The following is a 24772-nucleotide window of genomic DNA, read 5'->3' as shown; positions in this document are numbered from 1 at the left end:
GAGTCTTGGTTTGTTTGTGTGTGTGAGAGAGAGATGGAGTCTTAGTGTGTGTGGGGGGGTGTGCGTGTGTGTGTTTGTGTGTGTGTGAGAGAGAGATATAGAGAGAGATGGAGTCTTAGTGTGTGGGGGGTGCGTGCGTGCGTGTGTGTGTGTGTCGCGGGGTCCTCTGTGGCGGATGTAATTTAAGTGTGCATGGCTTCATCATAGAGAGGTGATGTGTATGGCAGAGGCCACCAACGATGGGGTGCGAGGGAGAAAATGCCCGTAGAGAGGGAAGAGAAGGTGTGTGCGCGTGAGAGGAGTCGACATCGAGAGAACGTGTTTGTTCGAGAGACACCGAGGAAGACTACTATATATCAATGGTGCATGTAGGCGGGAATTAAACAAAGGGATGGTCTTATTGGTTTCGGGGATATAGGGGAAGAGTGAGAGGCGGGGGGTAGCTAGAAGGAGATTGTTAAGTGTGAGTGTGTGTTTTACCCATCCAGGCGGAAGTTATGTGCACAAAAGAGGAGAACAATTCGATGTGGCGTTAGGATGGAGGGTAATTAACTACGTATGGAGACACAGAGACCTTGAACATGCATGTGTGAGAGGTATACATGTATACATGGGATGTGTGTGTGTGCGCGCGCGCATGATCGAGATAAAAGAAAGAAAACATAAGTCATAAGATCAACGACATGGGAGAGACGGATCGGTATGACAATATGCATGCATGTGAGAATGCAGGGAAGAAGGCCCGACAATTGAGCATGTGTTTTTGTCTTTAAGAGATAGTGGCGTGGGCTGGAGCATGCATCTATGGCGAGCAGAGGGAGTGAGGCGCAACGATTGTGCAAAAGAGACCAACCCATAAATGCATATGTATGGAGAGACATATATAGTGTGGGTGATAGGAAGCAAGACTCCGTGCGAGAAAGAAATGTTGACGGAGAAACTACAGATAGATACAGAGATGGAGATGCTAGCTAGAGGGACATCCGCTAGTTTGGGTGTTGGAGATGACCGTCGGGTGGTTCAAAGGGTGAAGTTATATATGTGTGTGAGAGGGCACTTGACTGCATGTAGAGAGAAACATATGTAGTGTGCGTGATAGGAATCAAGAGTGAGGGCGAGAAACAAGGTTGATGGAGAAACAGATAAATAGAAAGATAAAGATGCTAGCTAGTGTGCGTTAGAGATAGGAGTCGAGTGGATCAGAAGGCTGGGTTATGTGTGTGGGTGTGAGAGAGATAGAGAGAGGGTGCATGTGAGTCACATACAAACAGATATCAGAGAGAAATGAGATCCAGAGAGATGGAGTTTTGTGTCTGCGAGAGAGAAAGATATTTCACAATGAGAGTGATAGCTAGAGAGACATACGAGGGAACGCAAGATATCTCTAGGGAGAGAGGGTGTGTGTGAGAGACATACAAGAGAACAATGGAGAAATATGAGACCCTGGGAGACAGAGTTTGTGTTTGTGTGTGAGAAAGAGATATTGAAGAGGAAGAGTCGTAGGTTCTCATATCTAAGGAGCGAAAGACATCTCTGTATGAGGGGTGTGCAAGTGGCACACATGGGAATAGTAGAGAGAAATGAGACCCCGGGAGACAAAGTTTTGTGTTTGTGTGAGAGAAAGAGATTCCACATGGAGAATCATAGTTAGAGACACATAGCAGGGAGCGAGATATACTTAGAGAGAGATAGAGTGATGAAGGTCGAGGGAGAGAGTACCGTTAGTGTGTTACGAAGATAAAAGATCATTGTCGACATACAGGTAGCACAAGAGATACCTGAGAGACGATGAACGCGTATAGGTCCAGAGAGATAGTCCTATATAAGCATGAGTGATAGCTATATGAGACAAATATCTGGATTAAAGGGGATTCAAATATTTAAACTAGAGATGACGACATCGATAATATCATAACGCAAATTGGTGTATCAAACATGCATATTCATTTGAATTTGGGCACACGTGTAATGTTATATAGTTTATCAATATTGGTGATCCATAGATTCTTCAATTACAAACAATGCATGGTTTATATGCAATTAATGTCTAAACGGGATTACACTACATGTTGCGTGTGTGAAACACATTATACATGTTTGAGAAGTAAAAAAACCCACATGAAACACACATTAATTGGAGACAGTAAGCGAGGAATGCACACATTGGATTTCAACATAAAGTGGTTTCAAATATTTGAAAATCCAAATTGATGGATACAACCTTATGAATCTGAGATCATGCCATTTGTAAACCATATTTATGTACAAATGGTGTTGTGCTTCTGAAAGTATGTATAAAAAATGATGTATATAGAATGTAATTCCAATTGAAAATGGATCCCGCCCGAAAAAATATAGAATACAAACGGGATTAGAATTGAGTTGGCATGGTAAACGTGCACTCTGCAAAATTTGAACGAAGCGGGGAAAGTCGCAGTAACCGCCCAAAACCAAAATCTGCGAGATGGAAATCACTATTGCCTATCCCTGTCACGCAAAGCCTATCTGCTGGATTTCTATAGGTTTCGATAGGGGTAGGTTTGTAATTTCACCCAAACATGACATAACCGCCTCTCACCCGGATTCATACACGGTGGGCGCCAAAACACAGTGTGTCCTCGGCCGAAATCGACTCCCTCCCAGATTCATATTCATACACGGTGGGCGTCAAAAACAAACTCTCGTCGGCAAATATTCGGTGTATGCAAGATTACCGTCCTATCCCCAACCGACTAATGTTGCTGTGATGTAGTAGAAATTTGAAACGGGGGCTAAGTTTGTAAATTTCCTTGCATTTGAGACAATCTCGCCCTGAATACATGGTTCCCCCTTCCTCTCTACCTCCCTTTTCCCCATTCGTACTCCGTGGGCGCCAAAACACCCTCTCCACCCCACCCTCCTCCGTCTGCCGCCGTCCGCCACCCCATCCACCGCCGTCCTCCTCCACTATGCCAGAGCTGATACCCCGACGCCGCCGTCCATTACAAGAGATCGACCTCTCTCATCCACGGCTTCGGACCGGGATCCTTGCATCCCGTCCTCTCGCTTCATCCCCGTCGTCGTCCACCTTGCCGGCACCGCTCCTACGACCGTCTCGTCCACCGCGCCCCGCCGCCACCGTCTACCCTCCTAGATCTGCTTCCGCGCCGCTGACAGCTATCGCTACCGCAGCACCGTCAAATTCTCAGTAGATGCATACACGGCACCGCACCAGAGGCGGTACTCTTTCGTATCTGCTCAACTTATTTATCGCAGCAAGAAAATAGATCGCCACTGCTTTACTCTGATTTCTTGTCTTGGTTGCGAAGTTGCCTTTGTCCGGTTTGCACCTTCAGATCCGCCATGGCACGCTCAACACTATACTCCCAATGCTTATGGTTTTCCCCTTTTATATTCCACACTAGTTAAATCACAGTAGACTAAATTTCAAAATTGGGTCAGTCGATTTTTCAGAGCTCGCTGGAGTTTGCCGGTGCGATCGAAGGGGCTCGGGTGGTTGTGGGGCCTCGCCGAACGAAGGAAACTCAACGCGGGTGGGGGTTGGGCTGGGGGTGGGGGTGGGTGTGGCGGAGGAACACAGGCGGTGGGGGCCGGTGGTCCGGCCGGCGGCCCGTGCGGTGTTCTGTATGGGAAGAATCAGAGACGAGGAAGAAGAAGGGTTAGGAGACGTAGGATCTTCATCCAACCGCCTGAAATGGTCGAGAGACAGCTGGGAGTTGCATTCTTAATGCGCTCTGGTTCATCATGTGTGGGCACTGCGCAACCAACATTTTATTATCCAAAATCTCCTTGCTCTTCTTTACCATGTTCCTCTTCCATTCTTCTTTAATATCTACTCTCTCCGTTCCTAAATACAAGTCTTTGTATAGATTCCATCATGGACTACATATGGAGCAAAATGAGTGAATCTACACTCTAAAATGTATCTGGATACATCTGTATGTGATCCATAGTGGAAATCTCTACCAAGACTTATATTTTGGAACGGAGAGAGTATGATAGTAGTACAGTATGTTCCTTGTACTGAAGATGAGCAGGGACATTTGCAGTGTAGAGGTATATACGGTTGGTTGTGATGGACACTTTGAGCCTCTTTGATTCGTAGGATCTTGTAAACATAGGAATAGGATTTGTAGTGGCCTGCCCACTTGAATCCTATAAGAATAGCAAGGAAATGCGGGGAGTTGTGTCGCCTTTAAGAGTTACACTGATATTAACAGTACCGCACCTTCACTTGAAGAGAGCTGGTATCCGAAGCCTTTCTAGCCGTACCGGCAATACTAGCACATATATTCCAGCAAGTTCCACTTTGCTGATTTTACTCTGATGCTTAAGGTTTTCCTGTTATATCTACACTATGATCTATGTAGCTGCTTTGTGTCGCTCTAGCAGCAGTCCACTCTTGAAGCTAAACACTGTAGTGACTTACAAAATTGGCACCAAGGCATTGAGTGCCATTCTGGATGCAATGAAACTCATACGCTCCCCACCTGTTGATTCTTGTTCAGAATATGATCCTAATGACTATTCTAACCTCGAGGAGTCAAAGGCAGATGGTCTGTCATGTTCACCCATCAAGGTGCCTATTCTAATTTGGCAATGTTTTATTGATTGCGGTTATCTTGCATATGTTGTCTTGCATTTCTTCTACTTTGTTGCACCGCCATCTGCTTAGTTTACTCATCATATATGTCGAGATGCCATGCCCATCCATTATCAATACATATTCCATCTGTCATCATACCATGTTTTTCCACTCAAATGTTGTTCTTGTGCATCAGACATCAAAAATGAAGAGGGTGATTGTCAAACCTGAAGGAGCACCTGCAAAGTCCTTGAAAAACGTGGTGGTGCCAGAGAAATCAGACAGCACCCCACTTATATTGGCTGTACAACCAGTGACACAAAACATAGGACCGACTCCAACAGACTGTACCCATACTTCACTAGCCACACCACTAGCCCCGCCACACAGGACCTGCACTCCAGCAAAAGGTATACCGATTTCATTTGCCATAGCACCAACTGTACCACAGAAAAATCCCACTCCAGCAAAAAGTACAGCAAGTCCACCGGCCGAAGACCTATCCCAACTGCAGAGACGGCCAATTCCTACAGATTGGAACCCCATTCCATTTATTCTCAGTTTAAAAGACAATGCTTTCAATGTTGTTAGGGACTATGTGCATATATTCCCATCATGGGAAGATTATTGTGAAGACAAACACCATTTTCACATCTTCCTGTCCAACTTACGTGTAAGTGCTATTATTCATGGTTATTATTTTCCTGTTTTCTACTGATTGAACACATCAATGATTTACATTACATTGTTGTAACTAGGCGAGGGTCAATCTGGATAGTCATGACGAGCAAAGCTTGCTTGTTCTTTTCAAGGAAGCATTGCAGCAGTATCGGTGTTACCTAAGAAAATCACACTTTGATGGCAAGTCTATAAATGAATTTCCGGTGAAGTCTCCTGTGCTAAATTTAGAAGACATTGAATGGAAAAACCTTGTTATGCACTGGTCTCGTTCCCAGGATGAGGTACTGTCTATGAAATCACATGACAATTTGAACTTCTACTTTGCAGGAAATCTGCTCGAAGAAGAATTCCGGTTTGATGAGAACAACATGATATCGCAAATATGCTGCCTGCTGCTTTGCTCTTGTTAGTACCTGTTGTCCTGTATCACTGTACTTGCATACATACCTAGTTCATTATGTGACAACATTATGCATGATAGCTTGCTTATCAATTGTTCGCTCCAAATTATCTGATCTGTATGAATGGTTACATTGGTGTAGAATATATCCAATGCCAATGTTTTTTTAGCTCTGCATTGTTCTTGTAAGTACATTCTGTCCTTTATCAGTGTACTTATAATGACAGGTAGTTGTTCATGCACCATCACTATGCAACTTATTTTCCTTTGCCCTCCATTTTCTACACATCAGATCTATATTTACTCTTACCATAAGGTTGGAACTGAAGAAGTTTAGCTGTGCATTGCTCTTGGTTGTACCTTCTGCTTGTATCACTGCACTTACATTTATAGCTACTTGGTTATGTAGCATCACTCTTCATCTTATTTTAAATATTCTCCATTTTTTCATATATTATCACATCTATATTTACTCTTAACAAAATGTAGAATAAAGGCAATGCTTCTGAAGAAGATTCTGTGGTAAACTTCTGGAATTGCCCCCCCCCATCAGCATGGACAAGGCCTTTATAGAGCATGTCTTCACCAATAATGTAAGTTTGTCCATCTCAAGCCTTCAAACTTTGTTGTATATATTTGGTTAGGCATGACTACAACAGCTGTTTATTTTTGGTGTTTGCATCAAATTGCTTGTTTAAAGTTTATTATGTAGTTCATAAACAAAAGTTTGTCCTTTCTCAATTTAAGTTTTCAGTTGTACAACCAAGTTCCTTCTTCATACCATGTAAATTAAAATATACAGAGCAAGTGATCTTCTTTTGCACTGCATGTATGCTTCTGTTCTTCATCCGTAATCCAGTGGCGTGGTGAACCTATCCACTACAGCATAATGTCATATTCTGCAATGTCTTAACTATGAACAATGTCATATCATTCTACTATTATTTAAACCGTCTCTTTATTTGCCAATCTGAAATGGTATAAATTGATAGCACACTAACCATTGATACTTATGAGTTCTTGATCTGTAATCCAGTGGTGTCGTGAAGCTGCCAACTCCTTCACAATGCCATTTCCTGCCATGCTTGACCTGAACAATACCATATTGTGTTAATGCAATTTTAAACTGTGTCACTTTATTCGTCAGTAAGAAATGTGATGAATTTTCAGCACTGATACTTTTATGTGCAAAACCTGTCATCTGTCTGCTTGTTTATCTTTCAGAGCGAGGAAGATATAAGTGTTGAACAAGCGCAGTCTCATCATATTGCTCAGCTGCTTGCGCTGCAGCTCCCCAGCAGGGCTAACCTTTCTTGAACTCTATTGAAGTGCTGTCGGTTTTGTATATTATTTTGTCGGTGTGTTTATTTGCACTGGTGGCGATCTTTGATGCCCAGTGTATGTAATCTGCTGTCTACTTGTGCTTTATTATCATAGTGGCGAACTTTGATGCCCAGTGGATGTAATATGCCGTAATTTCTTTATTGTATAGTCTAGGTATTTTCTTATTCACGATGTTGCAGTTATTTTACTATATATATATATATATATATATATATCCTGTCTTCGTAGTAAACCGGCCAAACCGTAAAATTACGGTACATAATCGGGCCGTCATGCAATCACGATGTAGGTTGGGCCTGAAACGTGCCGAACAGCTCACGGGCCGGCAGCAGCCCGAAATGAACCCCGGCCCATGATTGTGCGAATCAAATCACGGGCTTTTAACAGGCCAAAATTGTCTCGGTCCTTATTTGGCCCAATCAGATATCGGCTGCGAGCAGGCCAGATGCAAACCGGGCCGTAGTTGGGCCCAACTATATGACGGGCTTTTAACACGCCAAAATTAATATAGGGCCAAAATGTTAAACGGGCCCTTAACAGGCCAAAACTAATATCAGGCCGAATTACTAAGTGGGCCTTTAGCAAGTGGGCCCAAAAGCATAGTGTCCAGTTGATGGGCCAAATCTAATATGGGCCATAATTGAGCCCAAAGCCTCTTAAAGGGCCGGACCTGATCTAGGCCGTAATTTGGCCCAGAACGTGGTAGGCTTTTAACGAGCCGGATCTCATATGGGCCACTATTAGGCCCGGAGCGTGGCAGGCCATTAATGGACCAGATCAAATATGGGCCGGCATTTGGCCCAAAACATGGCAGCCAGTTAATGGGCCGGCCTACTAGGGTCCTCAAAATCTTGTGGGCCTACAGCTGGGCCAGCCCATTAATGTCGGCGAAATCTCGTGGGCCTTTAGCTGGGCCGGCCTGTTATGATCCGCAAGAATCTTGTGGGCCTTTACCTGGGTCGGCCCATTATGGCACACAAAAATCTTGTGGGCCTTTACCTGGTCCGGCCCATTATGGCCCGCAAAATCTTGTGGGCCTTTAGCTGGGCCAGCCCATTATGGTCCGCAAAATCTCGTGGGCCTTTAGCTGGGCCGGCCCATTATGGTCCGCAAAATCTTGTGGGCCTTCAGTTGGGCTGGCCCATTTAAACTTGATGGGCCGGTCCACGTGTCAACATATCATAGGCGCGTCTCGCCCATTGGATGAGTGACACTTGTGCCAACGCGGACCTGACACGTGTCTCCTCCAGCCAATGATGATTTTACACGTGGAAAATCCCCATTGGTCGGGGCTGTTAACGGGTTATCGGATCCAAAACCCGACCCGATAGCTTAACGGTGTTCCGTTACGGTGGATGCCACGTGTCGGTCACCCTTGACGAAAGCACTTATGTGACGCGCGATTTATCATCATGGAAGTGGACACTTCCGTGATGATAATTTTGGTAATGTCATGGAACACTTCTACGACAACACAGGTATGACTATCTTGATTCTGTCATAAAATCGTCATGGATGTACACGCATGACAGAAAACGCGACCTACTGTGACAAACACGTATCATCACGGAAGTGTATTTTTTTGTAGTGCAAGTAACATACCGATGACAAAGGGAACAACGTATATCGTTATGCGGTTTAACCGATAAAGATTTTCGTAGAATATGTAGGAACCAATATGAGCACACATGTTCCGCTATTGGTTATTGACCGGAGACATGTCTCGGTCATGTCTACATAGTTCTCGAACCCGTAGGGTCCGCACGCTTAATGTTCGGTGACGATCGGTATTACGAGTTTATGTGTTTTGATGTACCGAAGGTAGTTCGGAGTCTCGGATTTGATCACGGACATGACGAGGAGTCTCTAAATGGTCGAGACGTAAAGATCGATATATTGGAAGCCTATGTTTGGACATCGGAATGGTTCCGGGTGAAATCGGGAGTATACCGGAGTACCGGGAGGTTACCGGAACCCCCCGGGAGGTATATGGGCCTTATTGGGCCTTAGTGGAAGAGAGAGGGGAAAGAAGCAAAGGAGGGGCGCCCCCCAAGCCCAATCCGAATTGGGAGGGGGCCGGCCCCCCCTTTCCTTCCTTCTTCCATCTCCTTCCTTCTCTCCTAAAACCAACAAAGGGAAGGGGTGGGGAATCCTACTCCCAGTGGGAGTAGGACTCCTTGGGGCGCGCCTAGAGAGGCCGGACCCCTCCCCCTCCTCCACTCCTTTATATACGGGGGAGGGGGGCACCCATAGACACACAAGTTGATCATTGATCTTTAGCCGTGTGCGGTGCCCCCCTCCACCATAATCCACCTCGGTAATATCATAGCGGTGCTTAGGCGAAGCCCTGTTCTGGTAGCAACATCATCACCGTCATCGCACCGGCGTGCTGACGAAGCTCTCCCTCGAGGCTCTACTGGATCATGAGTTAGCGGGACATCACTGAGCCGAACGTGTGCAGATCGCGGAGGTGTCGTATCTTCGATACTAGATCGGTCGGTCGTGAAGACGTACGACTACATCAACCGCGTTGTCATAACGCTTCTGCTTACAGTCTACGAGGGTACGTAGACGATACTCTCCCTTCTCGTTGCTATGCATCACCATGATCTTGCGTGTGCGTAGGATTTTTTTTTGAAATTACAGCGTTCCCCAATAGTTCTTACTTGAACAAACCTCCTACTTATGATTAACCCCCTCGCAAGCATCCGCAACTATGAGAAAAGTATTAAGAATAAATTCTAACCATAGCATTAAACTTTTGGATCCAATTGGTCCCTTATGGAATAGTGCATAAACTAGGGTTTAAGCTTCTATCATTCTCGCAAACTATCATCTAATAACTACTCCACAATGCATTCACTTAGGCCCAAATATGGTGAAGTGGCATGTAGTCGACGTTCACAAGGCACCACTAAGGGAATCACAACATACATACCATCAAAATATCAAACGCATATAAAATTCACATGATTATTTGCAAGAAGATTTCTCCTGTGACCTCAAGAACAAAAGTAACTACTCAGAAATGATAGTCATGCTCAAGATCAGAGGGGTATTAAATAGCATATTGGATCTGAACATATAATCTTCCACCAAATAAACCACATAGTAATCAACTACAAGATGTAATCAACACTACTAGTCACCCACAAGTACCAATCTATAGTTCCGGTATGAAGATTGAACATAAGAGATGAACTAGGGTTTGAGAGGAGATGGTGATGTTGAAGATGTTGATGGAGATTGCCCTCCCCAAGATGGGAGAGTTGTTGGTGATGATGATGATGATGATTTCCCCTCTGGGAGGGAAGTTCCCCCAGCGGAATCGCTCCGCCGGAGGGCAAAAGTGCTCCTGCCCAAGTTCCGCCTCGAGACAGCGGCACTTCGTCCCGAAAGTCCTCTCCTTATTTTTTCTAGGTCAAAATGACTTATCTACCAGAGGATGGACATCGGAGGTGGGCTGGGCTGAGCACAACCCACCACTACTAGGGAAATGCCTATACACAGGAGCTTAGTAGTAGCACTTTTTATAAGAAAATGTTGTTGCTACTTATCAGTAGCGCTGCGTTCATAAAACACGCAACTACTACAACTGCCACACCATTGCCGGCAGACCAGGCTTAATAGTAGCGCTTTTATGTAGAAAGCGCTACTACTATTGAACGTAGCAGTAGCGCTTTCTACATACAAGCGCTACTACTACGGGCTCCTTATCCACAACCACGGCCCATGCTCGACCTCACTCCCCCTCACACACTCCACTCGCGCGCCTCCGCCGCGCGCCGTCGCTGCCGCCCTCCACCACGCGCCGCCATCCCCCCGTGCCGGTCTTCTCCCGCCGACCGCCCTCGCCCGCGCCGGCTCTCCTCCCTCGACGGCCACCCTCCCCCGCGCCGGCCTCCTCCCTTGTCGGCCGACCTCCCGCGCCGGCCCTCCTCCCCCACGAGCCGCCCTCCCCCCGCCCCCGTGCAGGCTGCCCTCCACCGAGAGGTACTCCTCCTCCCTCCTCCCTCCTCCTCCCTCTAGGTTAATTAGGTTAACTAAGTGAACTAGCTAGGTTAATTTAGTTTACTAACTAGGTTAATATGATGTTTTTTAGATGTTTGGTTAACTAAGTAGATGTTAATTAGGTTAGGGCAGCAGTGGTACTGTTAATTAGATGTTTTTTAGTTATGGGAGTAGGTTAGGTAACTAAGTAGATGTGAATTAGGTTAGGTAACTAAGTAGATGTTAATTTAGGGCATGAGTGTTTAGTTTAGAGAAAAAATTAATATAGTTTTTTTTTACTTTTTTTAGTAAGTGTTTAATAGAATTAGTAAGAAAATTAATAGAACTAGTTGAACTAGTTTATTTTTAGTAAGTACTAGTTTATTTTAGTTGAACTAGTTGAATTAATAGAACTACTTTATTTTTAGTAATAAAATTTAGCTATATGAGATTTGATGATCTAACTAAAATTTTACTATAGAACTAGTTTATTTTTAGAAAGAAAAAAAATAATAGAACTAGTTTATTTTTTTTAGTTAAAGCAATTATTCCTGCATCGACGCCGACGATGCCTATCCCGCATCCTCGTTGTCGACTCGGTGGAGGAGGCCTGCTTGATCAGAGGGGTCATGTCCGGGACTGGGCTCCGCCGGGCTGGTACTAGGAGGTGCTACCTTCCGGGGCGCAGCTTGGTGAGGAGCCAGTCCGTCGTTGACTCGAACCTTCTTTGGTGGCGGTCGCGTGGGCCAATGATGGTGCAGAGGCTTGAGGACCCTGTGGAGGTGGTACGTCACCGTGTCAGTGAGGAGGACGAGCACGTCCGTCGCTACATGGTTGCGTTGGAGGGCAGGTTCTCCAATACTTGGCAGGTTCTTTAGGGATCTCACTGGAGCTATGATCCTGTGATGGTTCCTTCTTTTTGGGTGTCCACCGCCTGTGCCGATACCCGTCGTTCGCTAGGGTTTTAGCTGAATTAGTGATGTTATATGTATGATACTATTCGAGATGTATTAGTGATAATATTCGACGATGTATGGACAAAAGAGATGATTTAGTTTTGCTTATTGAATGCATGCTAATTTGAATGCTAATTTATTTTATGATTTGGTTTTCTTATTGAATGCTCAAATTGGAGAACTAATCCTATTTTGAATGCTCAAATTGGAGAACACTATGCAAGGTGTCGGGGATATACCCCGCGGTGTAACCCGCCGGATGTATGACCCGGCTGGAGCGTGACGACTCACTGGTGACCCGCCCGGATCTTGGTGGTTTGTTAGTAACCCGGCAGGCGGGTCAGAGACAGACGACAAGGCCCAAGGCCCAGTAGGCCGGTTCGTATGATGGTGGGCTGGCTTAAGAGGAAAGCGTAAGGAATGTTCTCTTACAAGGGAAGCAAGACTAGGAGTCCACTTGTAATAGAGTAATCCTAATCCTACTAGGACTAGTCATGTAACCCTCCCCTTCAACATATATAAAGAGGGGCAGGGCACCCCAAGGGGGGACAAGAAACAATCTCTAGGGCGAGACACAAAGGGGGAGCCAGCTTATGCGGCGACTCTCTCATGAGCACAATGAGATCTAGCCACAAACAGCATGTAGGGCTATTACCGGATGATGTTTCCCGGGGGCCGAAGCTGTCTAAATCCTTGTCTTATGCATTGATCCGCCCTGCGTCTCTCATCCCGATCAACCCCTCTCAATCTATCACAAAGATGCGCTGGCCTCATGACTAAGTCCTCACACTAAGAACATCTGCCGCAACAATTCCACGACAGTTGGCGCCCATCGTGGGGCTCACGCATGGTGGTATTGAGTTCTTGGAGGGATCTTAACTAAGTTTCGAGAAGTTCGCAAATTTTTGGATGAAGAGAAATCGATTTTGGAAGAATCTACATCAGCTTTTTTATCAAGATTAGAAATTTTTATGGATGGAGTTCCATGAGAGGGCCAGCCGCCTCGCGGGCGTGCTCTTCGCGGGCCTGCCTCATCCTCGCCAGGTCAACTCCGTGGACTCCGTGCTTCGATTTTTGCCACCCTGACCAAGGACTCGAGCGCTGCATGCCTGCCTCCGTGGTTAACTTCATCTTCACCCTCGAATCCGTGTTGGTGCCGCGAGTCGCCGCACCTATTCCAAGTCGCCCTAGGGAATTTGGTGGTGTTTGGTTCTCTAGTCCTAGGACTTTTTCTAGTCTTAACTAAAAAGTCCTTAGTCCCTAAAAAGTCTCCTCCTGTTTGTTTACAGAGACTAAAAAGTTCCTAGTCCCTTTCTAGAAGTTATTAAATGACCATGTTGCCTCTAGTATATAGAAAGATAACAATCAAACAACACCATGGGATGGCAGATCAATTGGTGCATGATGGGGCATTGTTGGAAAAGTCCCAAAAAGACTCCTTGAGAGTCTTCTTCTTTTGGTCCCAAATGACTAGTTTAGCTCCTAAAAAATCCCTCCCATTTGGTAAAAAATATCTAAAAAAGACTTTCTAGTCTTTACACGAAAAAGTCTCTGAAAACAAACACCCCTTTGTTTCCGCGACGGATTCTAGGTTGCTGTCGCTGTCATCCGCCCGGTCCCATCTCTGTTATGTCCTGCAACCATACGGCCGCCAGCCCAAAAGTCGCCAAGACCGACAAGATTTTCGGCTGCCGCTAATTGAAGGAGTCGGCCCGGCTCGACATGTATTTTCTGGTTCCACGCTGAAGAAAAGAGAGGAATATCACGCGGGATACTAATTTGACTCTAAGATGGATCAAGACCAAAAAAAGACGTGGAATTTGTTACCTAGCAAGGACGCTGCATGATTCTCACGTGACCACGACTTGGAGGAGACAGACGTGGATAGTTAAACCAACAAACAAAACGAGGAAGTGGGATGGACCTGGACTCCTTTGCCGCTGCTTGCGTGACTCCACTGCCAGGTCTCCACGAGCCGCCTTCGTTGCCAGGCGACTGTTTCCTCACTGGCCATGAGTCGCCTCGCCGTGCTGTGTTTCCTCTGCCTCAGTGACGGGATCCGTCGGCCTCCGCCTGAAGCCGCCCTTTGCTCAAAGTCGCCGCAGTCGCCGCCCACGTCTCCACCGTTGCTCTGCGCCCTTGCATATCCTCGCCGACTCCCAAGCTACAGCTGTGCTCGAGTCATCGCGGGCGCGACCCGCCGCCGGCAAGACCTGCTGGTTCGGCCACGCCGGTTCACCGCTACATACACCTACCGGCTCGCCTGCCTCTTCTATCGGGAAGCTCATGCGCTGTATCCTCCACGGTTTCCCTGCGCTGTGAATCGCCTGCCTCTGTGCCCGGCCGGGTGTAGCCTCTGCTTGCGGAGATAAATCAAGAAGGGCCGAAATAATCTCTACCCTTACTTCCACCTCTCCGAGTTGCAACTGAGACCCGCCACGTCGTTTCCATCCTCTGCTAGGGGTTGCGCTGAGTCGCCCTTGACTGAGCGCCTTACTTCCCCCTCTGAGCAGGCGCCGCCGCGTCAAGCCGCCGTCCGAGAGCAAGCGCCTATGTCAACTGAATGTATGACATGTTTCAACCGGCTAAAAGTCAAACCGCCGTTGCCGGTGTACCAAGTCACCGCGCTGACTCGCCTCGGCCCAGAGCGGCCTCGTACCGGGCGAAATCACCATTGCCTTACCATGCGCCTCGTCCTCTTACCTGCTTGCGTGTCCGCTGTCGCGCCCAGCCTCCAACAGTCCGTGCGGTGCCAAGTCAAAAGGTTGCAGGTCTTCTTCAAACCGCCGCATGAAAAGCGTCGCCTCAGTCCTCCTTTGAGCCGCCCCGAACTGCCACCTCCGTCACCGACTCACTGGCGTCGTGACGGCCTGCCTTCGGCCGCCTGCAAACCGGTCCGGTTCGCTTGAGCTCGCGCCTACATGCTTCCACTCCGGCCTGCGCCGTCGTGCCAAGCACGTGCCGCTGGCTCCGGTTTGCCGCCTCTACGTTTGCGCCTACCCGCACCCGGCCGGGTCTAGCTCTGCAACGCTATCTCCCGCCTCACCCCTGCACCGAGCCGCCGCCGTGGCCTCGCGACAGCCGTCAAGCCGCCCACGAACGTGCCGCGCGTCGAGCCGCCCCGTCGCCATGGTTCTACTCGCTGTCGCCTTCAAGTCTCCTGTGACGTGCCTCTGCCTCGTGTTGTTCAAACCGCCGTCTTTGAGCCGGGCCCTGCCTGTGAGAAGCTTCAAGCCGCAGCGTCTCCTTGAAGCCAGATCATTAAAGGATCAGCTCCCGAGACGTGCCTCCCCGCTCCCATCAATACCAAAGAATTATTTGTAGTGTCCACGTCCGTGGAAGATTGGAGATTAGTAGTAGTACCACTTGTTGTGTTGGTGTCACATGGAGATCAATCGGCATAGCCTCTGCAGGCACATTCTGACGCACAATGCACTACATGGAAATCATCTATCATTCAAATATATCAGGTGATATCTGTCTAATTTATTTTTATTTATACTTTATTTTTGTGAGAACAACTACTCTACCCTACAGTGTTGTTATCTGTAGGACAATTATCCATTATAAAAGTGACGCCAAGATTCTGAGTACGGAGTGCGAGCCGGTGACATCTGCATTGGAGTCTGCGCGTATTACGCTGCCTGACGAATATGTGTGCAAATCGCCACCCCCACAGTACATTATGTCAATACAAGGTCAACTCACCCGTCTGCGCCTGCGGCCGGTTTTTTGTGTCCGTGCCGGCTCACAAACGCTGCGGCAGCGCTCGACTCTCTTGTCCGCGCTGGCTTACAACGTCACGTCTGGCTCTCCCGTCCGCACCGGCTTGCAACGTCGCGGCCGACTCATCTGTCTGCTGCTGCGACCGACTCGCCCTTGATTATTTTCAGCTTTGCCGTGGTGATCACCAACTCTTGGCGGATATTTCCTAGCCTAACATATCAGGTGAAATCCATCCAGTATATTTTTATATTATATATTGCTTTTCTTTAAAAGAGCAATTACTCTGGCTTGCAAGTTATCCAAATGCAGGACAAGTTATATCACTGAGCTATTGACTGACTCATACCGGTTTATATCACGGTCAAATATGGAGAATCTCAAGACAACTCCTCAAGTTGCCTTGAGACTCGGGGGCTACGATGACATGACTCAGTAAATGATTGCCAATTTAAAGCAGATTCAAGAACTCCGGATCATTGGAGGGAAAAATAACCTGGCCCCGGAGGCTACTGCCTTATTGGCGAATATTTAAAGGCCGTCAGGAAATTTCCAGCTTAAAAAGAAGGATTTCGGTTCAAAATCCGGTTCAAGGGAAATCTGTCTCCCACAAAGCGTTGAAGCTCTCAATATCCGGTTTAAAATCCGGCTCAAGGTAAACCTGTCTCCCACAAAGCTTTGAAGCTCTCAATATCCGGTTCAAAATCCTGGTTTAAGAAGAATTTATCTCTCACAAAGCTCGAGTTCTCAGGAAAAATTGAAGGGACCAAAGAGAGTCTGTTGCAAGGCACAACTCAAACATAGGTACCCTGCTTCAAAAAACTATTGGGGGTTGATTGTATTTGAATCTAGGATAACCCCTTTTGGGTCTGACTTTGATCGTATTCGAATCAGAGTCGTTAAAAAACTCTCAAGGTCATTTGGGGGCTTCCTGTTCAAACATAGGTCGTATTCGAACCAAAGAGAACATAGCTGTCGGTACCCTCTTGATCGGCGCAATGCCAAACCCACTAGGGGGCTTCTTGATCGTATTCGAATCATAGCTTAACCCCTTTTGGGTCCGACTTCGATCGTATTCGAATCAGAGTCATTAATAAACTCTCAAGGTCATTTGGGGGCTTCCTGTTCAAACATAGGTCGTATTCGAACCAAAGAGAACATAGCTGTCGGTACCCTCTTGATCGGCGCAACGCCAAAGCCACTGGGGGCTACATGATTGTATTCGAGTCCTAGCTTAACCCCTTTGGTCCGGTTTACTGATCGTATTTGAATCAGAAGCCTCAAATTTTTCTCTCTGTTTGACTTAAGTTTTTGAAAACGGTCTTTTGGGTTTGTCTTGAGACTTTTTGCTCATATCTGAAGCATATATATGTGGTTTCGGTTAACCCGGCTTGACTTTGGATGATAAGTCGCCATCATATGACAATCATAAACATTTGGAAGTTTTGGCTTCTAAAGATTGGGTTATCACCCTTACTGCATAGGTATCCTAAACCGGCAGTACGATTCAATATCACAGGAACCGGTTTTCCAAACCGGATTATATTATTCAAATCTTTACTAGCCAACATGGCTAGATTTTTATTATGGTTATCAATAGACAATATTATGATGGAGGTCTTCGAAGTCGCTTCAGCGCAATGGTTATTATTTTATTAATGGACATGATTTATTTTTACAATAGGGGAATAGTCCCGAGTCGCTACAGGCTTACGACTCGGCACTTGGGGGCTACATTATTCAAATTGAGATTACATCAAATATGCAAGTCTCATGTCACTGCCAGCATGCACCATGGCACTTGGGGGCTAATGTAAAGTCATTTTTTGATCAACTTATTGAAGACCCGACTCATCCCATTGTAATGAGCCGACCCTTGGGGGCTACCAATTGCTCCTGTCAAAAATTCAAGGTACACAAGCCTCGGTCCATTATATTGAAAGATCCGCTACTTAGTTGGTAGAGTACAAAGCTCTTAACCTTATGGACGTGGGTTCAAGCCCCATGGTGGAGATTACTGATTACATCATATGATGTTATTATCAATGAATTACATACGAAGTCCTAGCTCAGTATTATCTTACTGAGACGGCCCTTGGGGGCTACACGTTGCTGCTCACGTCTACATGATCATATTTACAAAGTCCCTGCTCATTATTGCATAATGACCCGGCCCTTGGGGCTGCAAGTAATATGGATATAAGGGAGAAATATCTTCTAATTTTCAGTTTTGAGTAAACCAGATTAACCCGGTGTCTGCAACAATCATGACCCGGCGTCACCAATAATCATGACTCGGCGTCACCAATAATCATGACCCGGAATTATCAGTTTTTATAACCCGACAATGGTGGTAATCATAAACCAGCAAGTTCTACATCTTCAAGCCGGCTGAATATCAGTTGAATATTTGAAGACCAATATTTTTGTCAAGTCAGAGCATTGAAGACCGACTCAAATGGATTTTTTATTTACAATATTTCTTCTACAAAGAAAAATTGATTATGAAGCTGGTCTATTGACCTGGATTTTCTAGAAGGAGGAAATGACAAGGACTTAAAGATGATCAGGTGTCGGCTTACAAATATTTAACCCGGAGCACAACCTGTCAAATTTGTTCTTGTATTTATATTGCAGATCAGTTTAACATGGATACATCCTAATTAAAATGGGGGCTAATGTCGGGGATATACCCCGCGGTGTAACCCGCCGGATGTATGACCCGGCTGGAGCGTGACGACTCACTGGTGACCCGCCCGGATCTTGGCGGTTTGTTAGTAACCCGGCGGGCGGGTCAGAGACAGACGACAAGGCCCAAGGCCCAGTAGGCCGGTTCGTATGATGGTGGGCTGGCTTAAGAGGAAAGCGTAAGGAATGTTCTCTTACAAGGGAAGCAAGACTAGGAGTCCACTTGTAATAGAGTAATCCTAATCCTACTAGGACTAGTCATGTAACCCTCCCCTTCAACATATATAAGGAGGGGCAGGGCACCCCAAGGGGGGACAAGAAACAATCTCTAGGGCTAGACACAAAGGGGGAGCCAGCTTATGCGGCGACTCTCTCATGAGCATAATGAGATCTAGCCACAAACAGCATGTAGGGATATTACCGGATGATGTTTCTCGGGGGCCGAAGCTGTCTAAATCCTTGTCTTATGTGTTGATCCGCCCTGCGTCTCTCATCCCGATCAACCCCTCTCAAGCTATCACAAAGATGCGCTGGCCTCACGACTAAGTCCTCACACTAAGGACATCTGTCGTGACAATTCCACGACACAAGGCGTATGCATTTGATTAGTTGATAGCTTATAGGGTTTTTGTTTTTGCAGAAATCAAGGATCCCCTCCATCATCACCGCCGTCGTCCCCATCACCGACACCCTCCGGCCTCGAGGTGAGACCTTGAAATGTTTTTTTTTCATATTTTCAACCATTGATGCAATGACCATCAAGTTTGAATGCTCATATGATGTAGATATAAACATGTATATCTTGTGTTGCTCAAATAGGATATGTGCTTGCCTAAGTGGTCGACCATGTTTGCAGGTTACACCTCTGAGTGGCCTATGTTTTGCCGGAGTGTTGATTAATTTCCATTCCGACAAATTTCAGGCGCTCGATATGTCCTTTTTTTTAAGCAAAGGTCATGCCAGATTTTTCTCTGAATTCTGGCATGACTTGTGCTAGAATATGTAGGGAATATCGAGTGGCCTGGATTTTCTAGAAAAATAATTAAACGACATTTCGGGTTGAATTTAAGTCTGTCGAGGCTCCATACATGACAGTCAACAAATGAGTGAGGGAAAAGTCTGCACCATGTATGAGAGAAGAAGAATCCTGACTGTTGTCTTGGGGGTCATTTTTCCTTCTTCTCCTTTTGCTAGATCTTTGTTATGCACTAGGGGAAGGAGAATAACGACCATCACCGACGGCCGAAAAATCAGTGGGGGAGTGTATCCACCATATATGAGAGAGGACGAAGAATCCCGACTGTTGTCGTGGGGGTCGTTTCTCCTTCTTCTCCTTGTGCTAGACCTTTGTTATGCACTAGTGGAAGGAGGAGTAACGACTATCACCGATGTCACAAATGTTAGAGAGGAGTCAGTGAGTGAGAGTCTCCACCACATATGAGAGGACGAAAAATCTCGACCGTTGTCGTGGGGGTCGCTTCTCCTTCGTTCCTGTGTGCTAGACATTTTGGTGTAATGCAATCGGGGACGAAGGGAGGAGCGACCATCACCGACGGTCAAATATATACACCACGTGAGCTGAGAGTTTTCAAGAAAAGACTCGGCAGACCGATAGTCAACCCGTGATGAATAATAATGATCTAATTTAGTTTTTGTAGTACATATATTTAATTGTACAAGTTTAATCTTTGAATTATATGAACCTAGGAAATGTCGTCATCGGACGACGAAAGTCTCTCGGGGGAGTGCGACTGGTGCAACGACGACCGGGGTCTGTGCGACAGGCCTCACCCGGGCGAAGGTCAGCGCTTCAGCAGTAAGCTCCATGAGACCTTCGATGTTGAAACGGTACGCAATGACGACAAGTTTTTTTCATAATTAAGCACGACTTCTACTACTTCAATGTGTAATTTTTGTCTTTTACAATTCGACTAGCTTATCCCATGCTGTCGGTGTCAAAACCGGCGGATCTCGGGTAGGGGGTCCCAAACTGTGCGTCTAGGCCAGATGGTAACAGGAGGCAGGGGACACGATGTTTTACCCAGGTTCGGGCCCTCTTGATGGAGGTAAAACCCTATGTCCTGCTTGATTGATATTGATGATAAGGATAGTACAAGAGTAGATCTACCACGAGATCAAAGAGGCTAAACCCTAGAAGCTAGCCTATGGTATGATTGTATGTTGCGATTGTTGTCCTACGGACTAAAAACCCTTCGGTTTATATAGACACCGGAGAGGGTTAGGGTTACACAAGGTCGATTACAAAGGAGGAGATATCCATATCCGTATTACCTAGCTTGCCTTCCACGCCAAGTAGAGTCCCATCCGGACACGAGACGAAGTCTTCAATCTTGTATCTTCATAGTCTAACAGTCCGACCAATGGAGATAGTCCGGCTGTCCGGAGACCCCCTAATCCAGGACTCCCTCAGTAGCCCCTGAACCAGGCTTCAATGACAATGAGTCCGACGTGCAGTATTGTCCTCGGCATTGCAAGGCGGGTTCCTTCTCCGAATACATCACAGAAAATTTTGAATACGAGGATAGTGTCCGACCCTGCAAAATAAGTTCCACATTCCACCATAGAGAGAATAATATTTTCGCAGATCTAATTTGCTGGCTTGTTTTGGCAGCATGACGTTACATCATGGCCCGGTGATTATTCGAACCGTTTCTTTTAACCAGCCCCGCACATAACGCGAGGTAGTTTTTCGACACGTCTTTGTCAAAGCAGAGATCGTGTCCCCTTATTACGGGATTCTCATCAATACGAGCGTGGGTAACCCAACCACGCCATCAATTGCGGCGCTTGGGGGATAAGCGAGTTTTACCAGGCAAGTGGGGACGCTTAGTTTCGTCCGCCCATATAAAGGGATAAGGATTCACCTTTTTATCCACGCCTTCTTCCTCCCTTACCCATCCGTTTTCGCACACTTGAGATCTAGCGCCCAAGTCCGCACTTCCCACCTCGACCTTATCCAATCATGTCCGGAGCGGGAGGCAAGTGGATGGTCTCCTCCGTCACAGAGGGAGACATCAAGAAACTAAGGAGAGCCGGATACCTGCCCGACGACATCGCGCACCGGCTCCTAGATGAGGGGCATCTCATCCCCACCCCCAGGCCCCATGAGAGGGTAGTATTCCTCACCCATTTTCTCCGCGGACTAGGGTTCCCTCTCCATCCCTTCGTCCGGTGGCTCATGTTTTATTATGGCCTGGATTTCCACGATCTGGCCCCGAACTTCATCCTCAACATCTTGGCGTTTATCGTCGTGTGCGAGGCCTTCCTCCGCATCAAGCCCCACTTCGGCTTATGGCTGAAGACCTTCAATGTCAAGCCGAAGGTGGTGGGCGGCCGCCAGGCGGAGTGCGGAGGCGCCATGGTGGGCAAGATGCCCAACGTAACATGGCTCGAGGGCTCCTTTGTGGAAACCATAAAGGGGTGGCAATCGGGGTGGTTCTATATCATCGAGCCGCGTGACCCTGCATGGGCAGCGGCCCCCGAGTTTCGATCTGGCATCCCCACGCGGCTCACCTCCTGGAAAGAGAAGGGCATGTCCTGGGGTAGTTCGAAAGAGCTGACCGGACTCGAAACATGTATTCAAAACATGGTGGACAAGAAGCTCAAGCTTGTCAACATAGTCCAAGTTATGCTCATCCGCCGGATACTCCCATGCCAACAACGGGAGTTCAACTTGTGGGAGTTCAATACGGTGCAACACCGAACTCTGAACATGCTCTTCGACACGACTCATGAAGACGCCTGGAGGGTGCTGCTCAAAAGTGCCGAGGTCCCCCCCTATTATCGAGGATCGCGGATTCAGCGCGAAGCGCCAAGCCAGTGCGGTAAGCTGTTTTACCTTTCACAGGATAATTATTTTTATATAGATTGACTCTATGTGGGATCTAAACTCCCGTACCTTTGACAGGACTGGCAGAAGATGGCCGGACAGATCGACTGTCCGGCTCCTTTGCCCGAAGGCCCCGCAGACGCTCTTCTGGCGAAGATGTTGACTCCGGCCCCTTATACGGTGCCGGAGAAGACCAAGAAGGCCAAGGGAACCCGAAAGAGTTCCCGACGCCAGGCTTCGTCGGACTCACCGTCTGATGACTCTGCGGCGCACTCTTCCCCTGAAGACGAGGAAGAGGAAGAAGAAGATGCTCCCCCGCCGACTGGGGGAGACAAGAAAAGGAAGGCCACCCCAACTGGGGAGGCCGGAGGGTCCAAGATGGGAAGGACTCTCCTTCCGGACAGTTCCACCGCCGCCGACGAAGGCGAAGACGAGTGGTTGCCCAGGGTCAAGCCCCCGGGGAGATCGTAAGTATTCGGATACCAGAGTAACTCCTAGGATTCCTTTGTCGCACTGCTTTCCCTAACGCCGAACGCAATTATGCAGGCTGCCACGAGCCAGTATCGATGTATCATCGGACGACTCCTTGGGCTTGTCGGACATGGATAGCGATCCAGTCCCGACTGCCACCTCCCCTCATCCTGCCGACGACGTCGAGGTGTTGTCTCAAGAGGCACCGGATGGAGGGGAGACAGTCCTAGAGGTGCCTCAAGGTGACCTTCCGGACTCCGGAGCCGCGGGGACGGGGCCCCTGAGAGCTCCGAGTTCGGCCCTCAGCTGAACACCGTGCCGGACCCTCCAGCGGTTCTGGGCTCGGGCAGGCGGCCTCCTTCTAAGAGGGGCAAGACGCCTGTGCCGGTGACCTCTGTCCATCCAGAGGCATCGGACAATCTGCTGGAAGCGCTTCGCCAGCCTTCTAACAGGCTTTGAGGTAAGTGTTTTAAAATGTAGTAGAAATATTACCGCATAGACAGTAGCCCCTGATGCTTTGTTCGGTGTTCACAAAGAAAAGCCGGACAGAGGATCAAATAATATCGCAGGAGTCTAAAAGTATGTCAATATGCATATGCAGGCTTCGCTGCTGGCATCCGCCGCACTAACTGCGGAGGTCGCCGTACTGAAGCAGGACCTCGAGGGGTCCAGGAAAGAGCTCGGCCTTGCCAAGAGGCAGCTCGAGGAGAACATGGGTAAGTAATACCCCGTCTATAGATATTTATATATAAAAAAGGACGCGATTGCAAAATGACAGGATCATTGTATGTTTGCCAGGGGCCATGACCGAGGTGGCGACCCTGAAGCAAGCGCTAACCAAGGCCGAAGATAAAGCGGCCAAGGAGCGCACCGAGCGAGAGAAGCACGAGGCTCGGGTGGGCGAGGTGCAGCAAGAGCTCCAGGCTCTCGTGATGAAGCACGAGGCGTTGGAGCTTGACTCGAAGACGCGAGAGTCTGAGCTTGCCGCGGCCCTTGAGAGCGCAAAGAGTGCCAAGGCCGAGGCCCAGAAGGCCCTCCAGGAGATCGACGCAATGAAGAAGATAGCGGCGGGTAAGGCATTCTATATGCAGAGCAAGCATGTAAAAGTAAATTACCGATTACTTACCCGAATTCGGAGCTCTCCAGCAGCATTTGCAGATTTGCCCCGCAACGTGTCGGATGCCGCGCAGTTTTACCAGGCCGAGGAGGGAAGCTCAACGGAGAAGCTGTTCTGGTCTCAGTATACTGGGACCGAACACCCAATGCCTCTGAGCGACCAGCTAAAGCAGATGGTCGAGCTGCACAAGGCGGCCGAACAGGCCATGAAGGGCCTTATAATCTGGCTGTGGCCTGGCGACGTCCTTCCGGACAGCTACTTCGGCCTGGTGAGGCGGCTTGTGGATGCCTGCCCACGGCTGGAGGTCATCAAGCGGTCCGTCTGCATCGAAGGTGCACGCCGGGCTTTCGCTCGTGTGAAGGTGCAGTGGGCCAAGCTAGATGCTGTGAAGCTGATCAAGGAAGGGCCGCTGCAGGGCAAGGAGCATCGCACCCCCGAAATTTATTATGAGGGTGTCCTGAAGGGTGCCCGTCTTGTAGCGGATGAATGTTCAAAGGATGTAATATTTGAGTGAACTTGCTCGTGTGATCCTGTATGATGAAAACTTGTTTCATATACGATATGCAATGCTTGTGTGAATTTAAAATATTACCTTCTGTTTGGCCGTTTATCCAATCTGAGAGATTGCTAGTCCTCGGCTTCTGCCCTCATGCCACGAGTGCTGGGGTGTTCGGGATAAACCTGAGTACTCTTGTTCCCATGATTGGGTCCTTCGAGGGAGGTGCTCAGCACAACGAACAAGGCAACCGGACTAATAATGCTTTATCACTCTCACTTAGCCATATAATTCTATAATTTTAAATTTCGGCGAAGCCCCTGGTATTTGGAAGGCTGAATTCGGGGCACGATACACGCCTATAAGCCGGACAGGGCCGACCCCTCGCCCTAAGCGGCATAAGTCTTTAGGGACTCGAAAAAACCTCGCCGAGCAGCGACCAGTCTCTCGCCTTATCATGACAGTCAGTTT

This window comes from Triticum urartu, chromosome 1 (genome assembly GCF_003073215.2).
Source record: "Triticum urartu cultivar G1812 chromosome 1, Tu2.1, whole genome shotgun sequence".
Classification (NCBI taxonomy): Eukaryota; Viridiplantae; Streptophyta; class Magnoliopsida; order Poales; family Poaceae; genus Triticum; species Triticum urartu.
This window is presented reverse-complemented; position numbering follows the sequence as displayed.